This window comes from Myzus persicae, unplaced genomic scaffold (genome assembly GCF_001856785.1).
Source record: "Myzus persicae strain clone G006 unplaced genomic scaffold, MPER_G0061.0, whole genome shotgun sequence".
Lineage (NCBI taxonomy): Eukaryota > Metazoa > Arthropoda > Insecta > Hemiptera > Aphididae > Myzus > Myzus persicae.
The window spans coordinates 690,177-706,646 of record NW_019101991.1 but is presented as its reverse complement, the minus strand read 5'-3'; positions in this window follow the sequence as shown (position 1 = coordinate 706,646).

The window sequence follows — 16,470 nt, the reverse complement described above, 5'->3', positions numbered from 1 at the left end:
TTTGTAGTTTTTGATATTTTGTTTATTTAATATTTACCTACCTTTAAACATTAAAGCTGATCTGACTAATATGCATGTGTCGTGATAGCTATATATTATGCGTGTAGGTAGGTACAAAAAAACAACTTACTATAACATGAGTGAACACGAAATTCAAAATTACGAAGAGATCAAACACTTAATCAACAAATAAATAATTAGGTATTTCAGTAAAATTATGTAGGTAATGTTACTTTGAATACATTTCCTTTGTCTTGTAAGTTTTATAATTTCATGACAACGAGATGTCAGAAAGGTCAAAGGATAAAATATAAAGGTAAGTTCTTAATTATATTTTGCGATGAAGGCGGTTGATGATATTATTATTATTTATTACTAATAAGGAATACCTCTGTCTGGATGTTAAATAAAGATAATTTATTTTGATCCCTGCTTTGATTTTTTTTACCTATATCTAATGCCAATTGTACTAATCGTCAATAAAAGAAATATAATACATTTTCTGAAAGCATATTTGAATTATTCGTAGAAAGTTTACTCTAAAACGACGTTTCCAATTAATTGTAGCTAGAACCAACAAAATCTTATTTTTACATTTTGAGTATTAGGGGTAGGTACTTAGATATGTCAAAAGTTCCAAGTACTCACGATTAATATTTTGAAATTACAAACAAATAATTAAAATCGTTTAAATATTTAATTTTATTTCGTCCAAATTCAAACATACAATTTCAATAAAAAAAATTGTGTTTATATTATTATTTTATATTATTTGTAGGTATATTAGATACTCTGTAACAGTATTATTACAACTATTATTATGAGAAACCTAGTAATAGAGGTTTAAGATTTTTGATCGAGCAAGCGATGTTTTAGTATAGTAGTAGATAGATACCCCTACATTATAAGCAATATACAAGGTAAGTGTCGGTTACAACAAAATAAGAATATAGTATTAAGATCAATCATTATTTATGCATGATTATCCAATTTTCTCAAATCTTTAATTTAACATGTTCATTAAAAATATTTTTGAAACGTTTTTTTTTTAAATTTTTTTGTGATGACATTTTATGAGAGACCTTGTATTAAACGTTCAAATCTTAGGAATAAATATGAAATTTTTTTAAAATATATATAATATTGAGATTAAAATTAAACATTTTTAATTTCAAAATAATATGCAAATTTTACTGATTTTGACGAATTTTGGCAAAAACACTTATAACAAAAATTTGATTATACTAATCTGTCATAATCTGTATATTATTTGATATTTTTTGATTGGTACCTATTTTGGTAATTGTATTATTACATTTTCAAGGTTTTTGACCAAACAAACCCTTTAATTACCAACATTTTTAAAACAAAATATTAAAAAAAAATCAGTCCAATTTGTTGACATTGAATTCAGTATACTGTCTTGTAGTCTTATCCATAACATCAAGTGCTATATTATTATGTACCTCAAAAAAATACATAGTGGTTACAATATTATTATTGAAATGTTTTTTATCTCTATATAACAATATCAGCAGTAGAGGGCGCCACTTAACTTACACAAAATTATTGTATAAAAGTACCAATATTGTATATTTAATATTATTATATTGTTTAGATTATATTTAATTTATTCTAATTTCAAACTTGTGTAAGGCAATTTTTTTATTCTTTTATAATTTTGGGATTCACATTTAGGATTCTATATGTATTCAATTCTGAACGAAGCGATGTGTTTTTTTTTTGTAGTTTGTACACGATAAATAGTGAAACAATGCTTCGATTTTCAACGTCAGTATGTTTTCAGATGGGAAAGTGAATCTAGATTCATGACAATTTCATGGAATATTTATATTAGCATTTTCCGTATACCATACAATTTTTAAAATATTTTGAACTATGTTGAGCTATTTATAGGAATATATAATTTGCGATTATTATTAGTTTGTTTTAAATAAATAACGATAAAAAATTGTTCGCTCTCTTAAAAAACTTGAAAATGTAATACAAGGGTCCTCGTATGTTGTTGTGAATCTAAAAATAAAAATGCGTAAATCCACAATAATTTTTTATGAGCTTTTGAAGTTCAAATTTTGATAAAATTCGTAAAAACCACGAAAATGTGTAAATTATTTTGAGTTAGAAATTCATAAAAACATTTAATACATGGTTCCTCATAATTTTGCCTGTCTTTATCAAAAAAAATGTCTCCCTCAGAATCGTTTTTCGTATACAATGATAATATAAATCATTGAATTTAAACTTAATATCATCTATTTTAGTGGTCACTAACTCACACACACTTGCAACCTATTGTACATTGCAGCAGCGAGCTTCACCCAAATCCCCATTTGTTTTTTTTATGAAGTGAAACTTTTTTATGGAGGTTACTACGCTAAAAAATTTGTAATGAAATTAATATGCTTACTATACGAAATGTTCATGATAACGAAAAATAAATAAAATATATATCACATAAATCTGATTATTATTATTAGAATTTATCTATTTAATAATTAGTGTGGGGGATCGTGAGATGGAGCACCGTTTTAATAATATGCACGTAGGTACTGTAAGTTAATTCAATTTATAATAATTATGTATACAATAACAATTACAAATATCGAAACTATTTCAGGGGTTTTATCAATATATTATATTATTATATTTTTAATACACTTATTGCCTATTGGTTCAACATCAATTTGTCCCAATGGTAATTGGATTATAACTTGAACATTTACAAAAAAATAATGTTTACAATTAATCTATAATTAAATGAGAGTAAATAAAATAAATAGAATAAATTAAAAGAATGAAACAAGTCAGTCAACAATCAAACATTTTTTTGTATCAAGAACTTGAACCCAAAATCCTATAAGTTCATGCAAGTCTTTGCTGCGAACATTTTCAATTTTCAGAAAAATTAAATACCACTAAAAACCATGAAAAAAGTTTCACTTCATACACTCGTGCTTGTACACACATGCAGTTTTTTCTTTATTTTAATTTACACGAAGATGCAACATAATGTGTTACTTTTAGCAAAATAAATTAATATTAATTAATTAATGTTTTATTTTATATTTATTTTTATCGATGAGATTTTAACATATTGTACATTATTATTTATTGTATCTCAACCACTACAATGTACCTATTACCAAGAACTCTTGCTAGGTATTGAACTTATATCAAAACAAACTTAGCTAATAATATATATATATACAACGAGTAAAATATTTTATCGAAATAATAATAATTAATAATTATGATAATTAACTTTTTTTAATCCTCTCAAATGCTTCTGAATTTCATTTTATGATTTTTACAATTATATGTCAACCACCCACGTGCATTCATCGAAGGAACCTTTAATATTATTTTTCTTCCGTTTATCATTGTTCTGTTATTTTACTTGTATCGAATGTATTTTATCCTAACCTTTTAAGTATTGTACCTTATTTATGTTTTGTGTTTTCTGGGTTTGAACCGTAGCAGTCGTAATAATAATAAATAAATAGATTATTCTTAAACTTTTGGGGACATGTACATTTAAACATTGTTTTTTATGTATTTCACAGTAGGTACATATAATGTAATATAAAAACACATATACATAGTGATGAAGTGTTTTATTAAAAGAAAAACACGCTGCTACCTTCACATTATTTCAGTTTAGAGAGATCAAAATTGAAGAAAATGTACTTGATTTTTCGCTAAATTCAATTTATTGAAACGTACAGTTTCCGGCCGTTTTTGTCCCTGAATAATATTAAACAGTTGGAAAATAAAATAAATGTAAACCGAAACGTTTCAAACACAAATAGTCAAATAGGCATATTGGATGAATTATAGTTAAATATCAAAATTAAAAATGTGTTATCTAGTTGAAGCTGTAGGCTCTTTAATTACTTAGAAAGTATAACAAATACTTATATATATATCTGCAATATCTATCGCTATGCTCACGCACAACATAATTAGGTAAACTAAATTCTTCAAGAGTACGTTCTAGACTTCTAGTGTTGTACTAATATGATTTAACCACCGACCGGTACTTTAATTTTCTATTATTATATGGAAAGTACAAAATATAACTAAATTAATTTAAAAGGAAGTATAATAAAGAAGCATCGACTGAACTCGAGTAATCAGTGAGGACGTGAATTTCGTGCGTTGGTAAAATGTACCGAATCCACTGTCTACGAAATATACAAACATCTTTTTTTTGAGCATCGCGTTCCCTTGTCCCTTAATCCTGTTATCTCCATAATATTATGCATGTGTGTAAAAGAAAATCATGCAAGTCTGTACACACAACGAACTGGCACAAAACAATATTTTTTAAAGATTTATATTGAATTATTGAAACCAAGGTTAATAGCTTTTATGTAGTGAAGTGACGACGAACAATTATTATTGTACATAAGAAATATCGTATTTAAGTACCTATTGTATGTAGTATGATTTTATGAATTCACACGACCGTTTCCTCTTTTATAACAACACACGCATCTCACCTAATAGACGAACATTATCTCCAAAATGTCCTTAAAAACATACAACAATTATTTTTAAATTCTAACGATTCCATCGAAGTTTGAAAAAAAACATTTTCCTTCCCATTTTTACAGACTTAGGAGTTGGGACTGCGTGTAAGGAAACATTGTTTAAGACAGTACGGTGAAATATCAATGTTTTTTTTGCTTAATCTTTAGCCATGATGGAAATATTTGATTAACTTACTGTTTGAAGTAAAAACAACGATTTCAAGTATTCCGGTAATCCTTTGCATAACTTAGACGTAACTAGGGGTTGGAAGTAAGTTGTATAAGTTGTATATTTTAATCTATATGCATACCTATATACTATTCAATATTATAATGCTTTCAATTTAGAGCAGATCAAGCTAATAAAAAATAAATTCTACTCAATGACAAGTATAAAAACGAAAATTTGAATTGTATTTTTTTTCATATTTTGATTCTATTTATATATAATGGCACTTCGGCTTAATTTTTATGCATATTAAAAAAAGAAAATTGACGTTCAGTTCCCATGTATTTTATACTTAATTATTTAAAGAAGGTAATTTTTTCTCCAAATATTTGTTTTAATATTTTTTCAAGCAACATTTCTAACACTGAATTTTGAAATTTTGTTTGAAAAGTATTTTACCAAGTGGATTTGCTTTAAAGAAAACATACATTGGTCTTGTCTACATTGATTTTTGTTTGAAAATATGTACCATGTAATATAATTATTTTTAATAAAAATAATATTTTATTTTATACAACCTAATAATCTACTATTTGGAATATTTATTCGCAATGAATTTTAGTGTCACAAATTACGGCAGCTGAATGAAAAGGCTGCATCATACATACCTCTAGGACAAATTAAGTCCCGGGTTGTTGTTAAGGTAAATACTAATTGAGTTCCGTGAAATTTTAGATATAATAGGTACAAATTGAGTTCATGTCTTACATACATACTAGTTTTACTAATTGAGTCCCCTCAAACCCGCAAATTGATAAACCTTTTGTTCAGGGTTCACTCATTTAACAAATAATATATAATATCGTCATTAATAAAGTAAAATAATTTAAAATAAAAACAATACAATTTGTAAAATTATATACTATTTTTTAAATGTTGGTTTGTAACGTCTTTTATTAAGTATTTAACATAAAAATATTTTAAAAAATTACCGACTTATAACTTATAAAAACTTACATAAACAAACAGACAATAATTTACGATTGGAAAAAGACAGTTTTATAGACAGTGTTACAGGCATTTTAATTTATAGCTTTATATACTTTCAACTTTGGTTTGTAGGTAGGTACTAAAAATAACCATATGCAGGCGCGTTAAGTAATTATTTTGTCGACGTTTTCATAATTTTCAAATCCCGTTAAATTATAATAATTTAGATACTTAAATATTTAATTTTATATCACTAATTATAATAATGTAAATTCAATAAATTGTAATTTGGAAATAACAGTTTTAGAGACGTATTACGCTGATTATTATTCCTATACAAGGAACCTGTACCTTAATTATATAGATGAGTGACTTGGACATTTTGACACTTTGTGCGTTCCACTTTGACGTACTGTCTGGTGCATAATCTTCCTGGAACATGACGTCATTGTCCCAGCCCGCTGGTGATGTAGACTCATTTCGTCAATACTGCACAAGTTGTGTAATACAACTCTCCTCAAGTAGAAATTTCATCGCGCGGGGGGGGGTTGAACATTAATATATTTGAGAGTTATGGATGGGGGAGAGGGGGAATTACCCATTTAGTCCGTTCGGGTTTAGAATCTCACCGGATTTTGCGAGTAAATGTTTCAGCAACAACTTACTGAACACATCAGTCCGTGAATTCCATAGTGAGGGCCTATGAGCCCTAGCAGGTTCTCCGTACTTCAGCAATCACGGTAAGCTCGACAGTATAGTGATATTCATTTAAATCGTTGACCATTAATGTATGTAGTAGAGATAATGAATGTAAGGCCGTGTTTCCAACAACCCTTTTTTTATGTTTCGTATACGTACCAACCGAAAGTTTCAAACGCCAGCGACGCATTGATGGTTTTATTTTAGCTACCTACGTCACGCCACCAACCTAAGTTTTGAATTTTTGTACGAAACATTCACAATTCACATGATTTTGTAACCATTTTATAACATAACTTAACCACGATAATTTTTGAATAGATGGTAAATTGTATTTTTGGAAGTTTTACTAAGGGCCAGGACAAACATTTAGTAGAGGTGATCAGAATTGTGTGTGGGTCTCCTGCATATATACAGAAATTTTCTTTATTAAGATAGTTGACTAGATAGTTAATAGCTACTTAATTAAACTGAGAAATCATTAAAATGTATTATATGGAGGTGTATGATGGTAATAATACTAAGTACCTAATTGTAATCATTACATTTTTATTCATTATTTTAAATAGTGTTACCTATATATATATATATACTGGACTTTATTACTAGTTTTAATTTTAAATTTTAAATTTATGTAAGTAGGTAGGTACTATAATTAGTAATGTTTAGCTAAAAATCTAAAAGAGGGATTGCCGGTGTCTACAGTATTTGTAAAAAGATTCCACCAAGTTAAAAAGTTGATAACAGCTGATTATTCACATTCTAATAGATAACTATTTCCGAGTGACTATCACAGTATTGGTCTAGCTTAAAGGGCCTAAATAAGTACTGGATGAATTAGCTAAAAATCAAGAAACAATAAACCTATCTACTGTTAAGGTTATGATTAGGAAGTTATAAAGCACCGAAAAAGTCACTCTTTAGCGGTTTAATATGCACTTTAAAAACACCAAAATATTGATCTAAAAATTGGGAAATATATCTACTTAAAATAAAATTATAATCATCTTTAAGTATAGATACCTAAAACTTTGTTAAACAGTCACGTGCCTTATAAAATATAAGAATATTATATATATATATTATTATTGAAAGTCATATAAATTGCATATATCTACTAGATTTTCTACGTTGTTTTATAATTTTTGCTGACAACAGTATTAATTGGGTATAAAATGTGAATTCGGCCGGTCAAAAAATGAAAGTATACCAAAAGTAACATTAGGATATTTAGTCAGTAGATACAGCCTAAAGCACAATAAAGGTATAACATTAAAAATTAATTAATTCAGAGAAAACAGTTTTTTCAACTCTACTCTACTACACGCTAGTCTATATTTTTTTCCTAAAAGAAAAATATATAAATCTTAAATACCTATGTTTTCGTTGAGTTATAAATAACAATGACAATGACAACCTTATGAAAACGACGAGAAACAAAAAACGTGTAGCCAGTCCAAAATATATTTATGTTAAAGTCACCAGTTATTTGACATCTGTAGCAAAGCAGGTATCCCTTATTAAACCCACACTCGTATTGGTAATGAGTCATTGCAAATGACTAATATTACTGTTGTTGTACCACTAGGGCTGTTACCTCTCCGGGTTTCACCTGGATACTTCGATTTTACATAATATTATAACACTACGGGCTACGGGTCTACTGAATTTATTATTCTCCGGGTTGTCGTAAAATAAGTATTATATGAACCTACCTATACATCAACAATTTTTTGCATTTAATTGCCTAAATTTCCCCCTCGTGAACTCATATATCATAAGTATTAGGTGTATAATTAGCGGATAGTCATAATCTTTGGAGATGTTTTGTATTTTTTTTTTGCTTGTCTTTTAAAGGGGGAAACCATGGATACTACGGTTTAATGTTAAGTATTACAGTAGTGCACCAGCCACTTACGGGTGGATCCAGATTGACTTAATTTGCCACTGCCCAATAAGCATTAAACAATAAATGTTTTGCTTAAATTGTTTTTTTAAATACAAAATAAACTTTTATATTAATACGCTTGAGAATATTTTAGATCCATGACTCATACAAAGGTATTTAAATTACATTTATGTTTAATTGTTAATCATTATTTTCACATTTATCAAACATTCTATTATTATGCTTTTCTTTTAAGAAATAACTCAACAACTAAACATCCAATATAGGTATATATAGATACATATTTTATTATTTCAAAATAATATTATTAAAGTAAAATGATAAATTAAACAAGTATTCAAAATTTAGTGGTATCACTACTACTTTAAGTCTTAAATTACATGCACGGAAAGAGTAACTTTCTATCTCCTAACTATTTCTAATTACTAATTACTATCATTACTTGTATTATGTTTTATGTCCCAATATCGTTAGTCCTTTATCAAAATGTCATAAGTTGGAAACATAATATTATAAACATACACACTAATTAGGCGCCGTATAACAATTTATATCTTAAAAGTATTTTCAAACATGAAATACAATTTGTTAAGCAATTTGTTTATTTATACTTAAAAGCTATAAACTACTAGAGGTTTTTCATTCATCCGTTTTTCAGTGGTGTATACAAAATATGTACAGTAACTTAATTGATTTCAAACTTATAATATTATAGAAAAAATAATCACAAACGAGTATAGCTAGACGGAAACCAACATTCTATAGTGTATGTAGCATGTCTGGTTTTAATTTTCTCCAACTTAATAGTTAATAGTTTAACTGGATAATTTAAAAATAAATACAATAATATTAGACTTCGAATTTTTCTGTGGCCATCCAATTTTCAACAAAATTGATTTTTATTTTTTCAGTGAAATTCAAAAACTAATAACCTTAGATACTTGTGATTTTAACCAAATGTTAATATTAGCATTTTCTATACATGGTAAGATTTTTAAATTATTTTTTAATCTTTCTGAGCAATTTATAGACATGAAAATTTTTTTTCTCAAATTTTTTGCAAAATTTTTTTTCTCAAATTTTTTCCAATAAAGGCTGATAAAAATTTAATTGCTTGGTCAAACAACTGATAATTGTAATAAAAGGTTCCTCATAAGTTGTTTAAATAGCAATTAAAAATTATTGAAAGATACAACTTTTACAATATTTTTTTTCTTAGAGTTTAAACTGAGAATATTGACAAAATCATCAAATTCTTGTATACAATCAAATATGTTTAAACAATTTTAATATCCATACAAAAGATTTAAAAATTTAATACAAAGTTCCAGATAAGTTTTTATTTCTGAAATGATGTCCATATGGCATATACCAATCGAATAATATCAATTAAACACTTAGTCACAGTCATAGTCAGTTATTTTTACAAGTGTTTGAGTAAAAATTTTGACAAAATTCTTCAAAATCATGAAAATTTAAAATAATTTTGTAGCTTAAAAATAAAGCACCAATGTCTTTCAAAACACCTAAGACAAAATTACTTTTTAAGCTAAGCACCCACCCCAAGTATTTATGAAAAATTCTCTAACTATTAATTTATCTGTGGCATTTATCATAATTCATAATATAGAAATCCAATATACAGTGCTCCTGGTCAAAAATATATAAAATATTAAATTTTTACAGCTAAGACTTAAAAATGTAATATACAAGGTCCCTTATTTTATGTACCTACCCTATGTGCATAAGCTCGTGTTCTCTTTTCTATGCGTAGAGGTATCTATAGTCAGAGGAGGACTTAACCTTGCAATAAATTAATAATAATATAACAACGACGGAGTCAATAAAAATACAAGTATTATTCATTTAATATTATAATAATTTCAAGAGTGTACCTACCTGTACACTTAATAGTTTATGCATTGATGAGAATGGGTACACGTTTTTAAACTTAATTATTGACTGATGAAAAACCTTTTAAACTGTCAATACAAATTATTTTGTCATTAGGTACTAAATGCACGAAGAAAAAAAATCCATTGTGCATTATATGTGGGTAGCTTTTGTAGAAGTATGAATAGAAAAACAAAACCACTAAATAAATTTTAATCTAACAAGGTGTTTTTGCAAGCATAAATACTGTTGTATTTGTTTCATTATTAAATACTTTACAAAAGGTAAGTTCTCGTCTAGTATTATAATCAAGGCTAATTCCTTCTGAATATAATATTTTTATTGTACTAATTTTTTATTGTTGAAATGTAATAGTTAATACTGAAAGTTCTAATAAAAAAAAAGTGTAATATAATTTTATTTCATTTTACTAAAAGAAGCTTTTTTGCATCAAGTTCTAAAAATAATTTTGATATGTAATTATAAATATTATAACATTGTAACAACATAAATACTTATTGATTAAAATAAACAAATGATATTTTATACGCTATAATAACTGTCTACAGGCAGTGACGTAGTCATGGGGGTTTTGGGTGTTGACGCCCGCCCCCATTTCATAATCATGGCTACGCCACCGTCTACAGGTTGTTCTCGAACATATTTTTGTTTTTTTATGTGGGTAAGTGTTAAGGAAATTCATATTTTTGACCAACTATCTTGACACTTCATTAGAGATTCAGTAGAACTTATTACGAATCACGGTGAAAATAATTGTTTCCTTTTTATCAGAGGTAGGTATTCAAACTTTTTCATCCCACGGCTCCTTTGAGTCTTCACACAATTTTGACGGCTCCCAAATTATAAACGACAAAAAAATCAATGTTCATATGAATATAATTTATATTTTATAATTTATACTAATTATTTATTTACCATATTACATATATAAAAAAAATTATAAATAAGTAGTTATTGTAGAAAAAATTGTAATTGTAAAGTTAGGAAGTGTGCTCAGCTCTCATATCAACACACATTTGTTCGAAACATCTGAATTTCAACGGACGAGTTTTGATGAAGTTTACAATTTTAATAGTTGATTGCAACACCTCATCAGGAGAAGCTATACTTAGCGAATGATTATTGTAGACAATTCAACATTTTCCCAACGGGTGTGCCTCAACGATAATAATAATTAACGTTTTTCGTAAAAATATTTATTGGTTTTCAATAATTATTGTAGGACGCGGTTCCTTTCGACAACTCCCGCTCCCGCGACGCCCCTGAAAGCCGTGACTCACCGTTTGAATACCTCTGCTTTATATTATAATGCAATCGAAAATTGTAATTTTGTAAGGTTCTTTTTAAATATTTTTAATTATTTTGTTTACCTACTTCAAATCTTTATATGGACACTGTTATATTGTGATTACATATATTTACTGTTGTTTATTAACATTTTTCAACTATTGACCAGTAAAAGAGAATATTTGTAGATATGAACACGTATACTAATATAACACTTACTTTTTTACATGAAATATAGCTTATACCTATGACTCACATAGTATTATTATAGTATAATATATTAAATTCCCTGTATTAAAATGTCATTTTTACAAAAGCTGACAAGTTATCCATTATAATGAATAAATGAATATGAAATATGTGTACAGTACATAATTATTATCTGTTAAAGTAACATGACTAATAACTGCAATAATATCTTAATAGACGAATAAACCTATAGCGTAATTATTTACATTTTAGACGAATTAATATTTAATTTGTAGGTACCGAACCGATTAATGTATATTATGGAGTTTGGATACACAGTTAAGTGTATTTTATAATACTATTATTTCACTGATATAAATATTATAATTATATAGGTTATGTAAAAAATATGTACGTTTATAATTAACTTACACTTTACAGGCTTTTTTAGGACTACTAGAATGTGTATGATATTACATTTTAACTTGATTTTGGATATATTTTTAACAAACGTTGTTGCGTACTAAAATATTATCTGTATACCTACACAGAATGTGTAAAGATCAAAGCGGTTTTAACTAACTCTCATAATAATTATATATTGGTATAAATAATTTATTATTATAAAGGGAAAACACCGTTGACGGTGTGCTACCTTATAATGCGATAAAAAAAGTAAAAAGTACGTATGTATACCAAAATATATTATAGTATTATAATACTACCTGTATTACTGTATTGCGTAGTTTTGCTCCTAAGCTGAGGGGTATTATACTTATAACAAGTGTATAACCCCCGGGGTTAAAACGATATTGTAAATTTTAATTGTATTGCTGTATAATATTTAATAGTATGTATTATGATTGGTGATGATTAGTGTTACTTGATGCATACAGCTATTTTCTAGATATTTTTGAAATTAAAACGAATAACTAATTGTAAGAAATTAGAATATTATTGAATAATAAGTAAGAAATTTTTTTACTTGAACTGCAGGCCTCGAATTTAAGTTTTTTCAATGCGTCATATGTTTATTATTTCTGCATTTTTATTATGACTTATGGTATCTATATTTACCTCTGCATATAAATATATAATAATAAATAACACGTATAACTATATAGGTACCTTTGTGGTATGTGCGAGGAACTCAGAACTATTTCTAGTGGTGCAGTTATTTATTAGGGATAAGTGCATTCATAAGAATATTTGAATCTGGGCCTTAGACTCCTTTCCCTAAAATGTGTGAAATAGTACCCCCCCAATCAACTTTCAGTCTTACAATTTGTTTCAAGTCATTAATGAGTAATAAGAAACTATCAGACTTATCCTCGGATGTTCCTCTCTCTTTACTTTTAAACGATTAAAAAAAATGAACCTATAAAAGCTTAACATTGTAAGAACATTGAATAGGGGAACCTTTTTTTAAAATTAAAAAATAAGAAATAATGGTATACAATTTAAAAAGGGTTTAAAGAAATAAAATCTCATGTTTAGTTATTAGTTGCGGCGCAGTGTATAGAATTGCCGTGATAATAAGTACCTACCTAAAAACATAATAATCATCTCGTTTGACACGTAATAATTGGTATATTTGTATAGGAGTGGGTGAAATATTTATTTTATCGTGGATACACTGCATTTATCTGTTGTATGACAGAATTTTGAAGACCGCTACCAATTTTTTGGAATCAAAGTTTTAAACAATTTTTCGTACCAATTATAATATGTATTAGTATCTACAAGCTTCTTTTTGGGTTGATCAGGCGAAGTTGTGATACTATTGTGGGGCTGAGATTTGTGAAAACAGTTCATTAATATAAAGTTTTCACATTATCATTCTATATATATATGAGTTCCAAGAGTTTCTAATTTATTAGGAACTAATTACCTATTCGTAAATAATAAATATATAATTGTTCACAATTATTTATCATTAAACTCGAGATTTAACGATGAAATAAAAATATTTTGTGTGGCATTACAATTTGACCAACGACGTACCATAGGTTCACCACCCACCCCCTCAGATACAGCGTATATATATGTGTATATAACCATCATAGTAATCTTGTAGATTTCTCCAAATGTGGTCACATAAATATGTCATCTGCAGCTCACAAAAAGACCGTGATAATAAAAATAATATTAACTTTGCGCTCTTTGTATACTATAATTATCGTATAGATATATAAACCAACTAGACAGCCGACACAGTGTTAAAGTCTCATAAGACCTATGGAGTCTGGCAGCCATATGTCAAGAAGGCTAATGCAATTGATTAATCTGCGAAATATTTAATTACGCCATGAATTATATAATAACACCACGATTTAAGATTAATTCGCAGAAACCCGATAAAAACCCATGTTGTTACTTGTTGTCAAGATCTATAAAGATCTATAATGTTCTTTATAGATCTTGACTTGTTGTTATTAATTTATTATATTATACTGCATGGCGTAGTCATAAATGTCGTGGATTAATCAATCGTATTTTACCCTCTTATAGATATGGCTGCCGACTTCAATATACTTATCCAAGTCGGCCATCTAATTGTTGTATAAAACTATAATTAATACTCGCAGGGTGGTACCCACTATAATGTATAATCAAAGCTGAATTAATCTACGAATCAAAAAATTAAATGTTAAGTTACTTTTAGCTTAGTTACATAACGAATTACTTTTTTAAAAAGTAACTTTTCTAACTTAACGAGTATAATTTGACTTATATATATGATACAGTTAATTCATTTTATAGTTACGTTAGTTTAATATTTTTCTTAAGAAGACGCATGTGGCGTCCTCTTAATATACAAACTCCATAATTCATAAATTAAAAATATACCTATTTTGTTTTTAAAAGATAATTATTTTTATAGATTAAAAAAAAAAAATAATAGTAAATATTATTTATATAATTGTTATAATATGCAGTGTAAATACTAAATCGTAAACTGTCATCTGTCAAAGTGGTGAATGCACTATTTTTGAATTTCAGTAGCGATTTAAATAGTTTACATAAACATAACTTTGTATAAATGTCCATAGAAAACTACATACTCATCTGTACACAATCAACACATTCATCTCAACAACGGCATTATCATATGGGAAGTGAGAACACTTAGTTCGATGTTTAAAGAGACTTTGGCCATCTCTTAATAAATTAACCTAAATAATTAATAACTTTTGTTTGTATTGTCAACAGGGTTGGCTCCTTTTCTGTTATTTTTTCTATTGATTAAACTTATAATAATAAGTAATTATATATTATTTTTACTATATTATATTTTTGTATTTGTGTATAGGTATTAATTTTTGGCATAAACTGTAAATATTCATTTAAAAAAAATTACTTTTTTTAAAATTCTGATTGAAGCTATGAATATATTGATTTTACAATGATATATGTTTATTATTATTATTTTTTTGGGTCTACCCTTACCTGTTAGGGCATTAACACTGCCCGTGATTTTCTACATCAGTATCTTTTCGGGTAAAAAGTGTATCTAGTTAATACATGGGTGGGTCAAAACTCAAAAGTGAAAAAATTCCTAGAAATTTTCAAAAGCGTCTCAAAAATCCTAAAATAAATTTAATAAAAACGTGGATTTTGCGCAAAAGCTAGAATAATTCAAAAACTAATAACCGTGAATAGATACATTAAATATTTACCAAATCTCAATATGACAATATTCCACACCTACACGATGATATTTCCAAAATATATAGACGGTTTTTGAGCTCTTTATAACCATTAATAACCTTGATAATTTTTCGAATTTTCTTTTCAATAATTGTCGGAAAATAATTTTTTCTATAGAAAAAAACTTGAAAATTGAATAAAAGATTCCTCATAAGTTTTTCTACCTCAAACAAAAAATAAGTTTACTGGAAACTGGAAAGTCAAATGAAATTTGTATGAACAATTTATAAAATGTTCAATTTTTATAGCTAAGAATTGAAAATTAAAAGAATGATCCTCATGTGCAGTTGTAATTTTAAAATATTTTTTGTGGGGGCTTGAAACTGTATCTAGTATGTTATTATATTTTTTACACTCAACGGTATTTTAAAAATGTTTTCCGAAAATGTATATTATTTACTGTATTAGTAATAGTAAAATAAAGCACTTTTATATAGCAATAATATCATACAATATTTACTTGGTAATGTATAGGCTGACAGCTGACAGACCGATCGTTTTTTGTATGCCTACAAAGATTTTATATCATTGAATTCAAATTTAGCACATCCTTTATACAGTGACCCACACGACACTAAATATTAATGTACAGCAAAGCGGTTCCCACTTGTCCACCTCTCATTTCTATTTAACTTGCGACATTCTATATACATTTTTTTATACGAACTTAATTCGAACTTAACTCGAAAAAATTAGTTTACTTGCCCAGCCTTGAATGTCATATTATATAATGATAATTATGGTATAATACATTATTATTAATAACAGCAGAATATAATAATGGAAAATGTTACGCCGAATGTTTATCTCGGATTAACTCCGAGCAAACACGCGACACGTGAGCCTAGGATAATGTAGGTATATATAGGTATAAAAATATAGGTAGGGTAACGCGTTCGTAGCTGTTACCCATCATACTTCTATCGTAGGTAGGTACGTGTGTTATGTACCTAGCATTAACCAGATAAAAATATTGTTATGTCGTAGATACTCGAGAGGACGGCGGCAGCGGCGACGACGACGGTGACAATGGTATCGCGTACACCGCT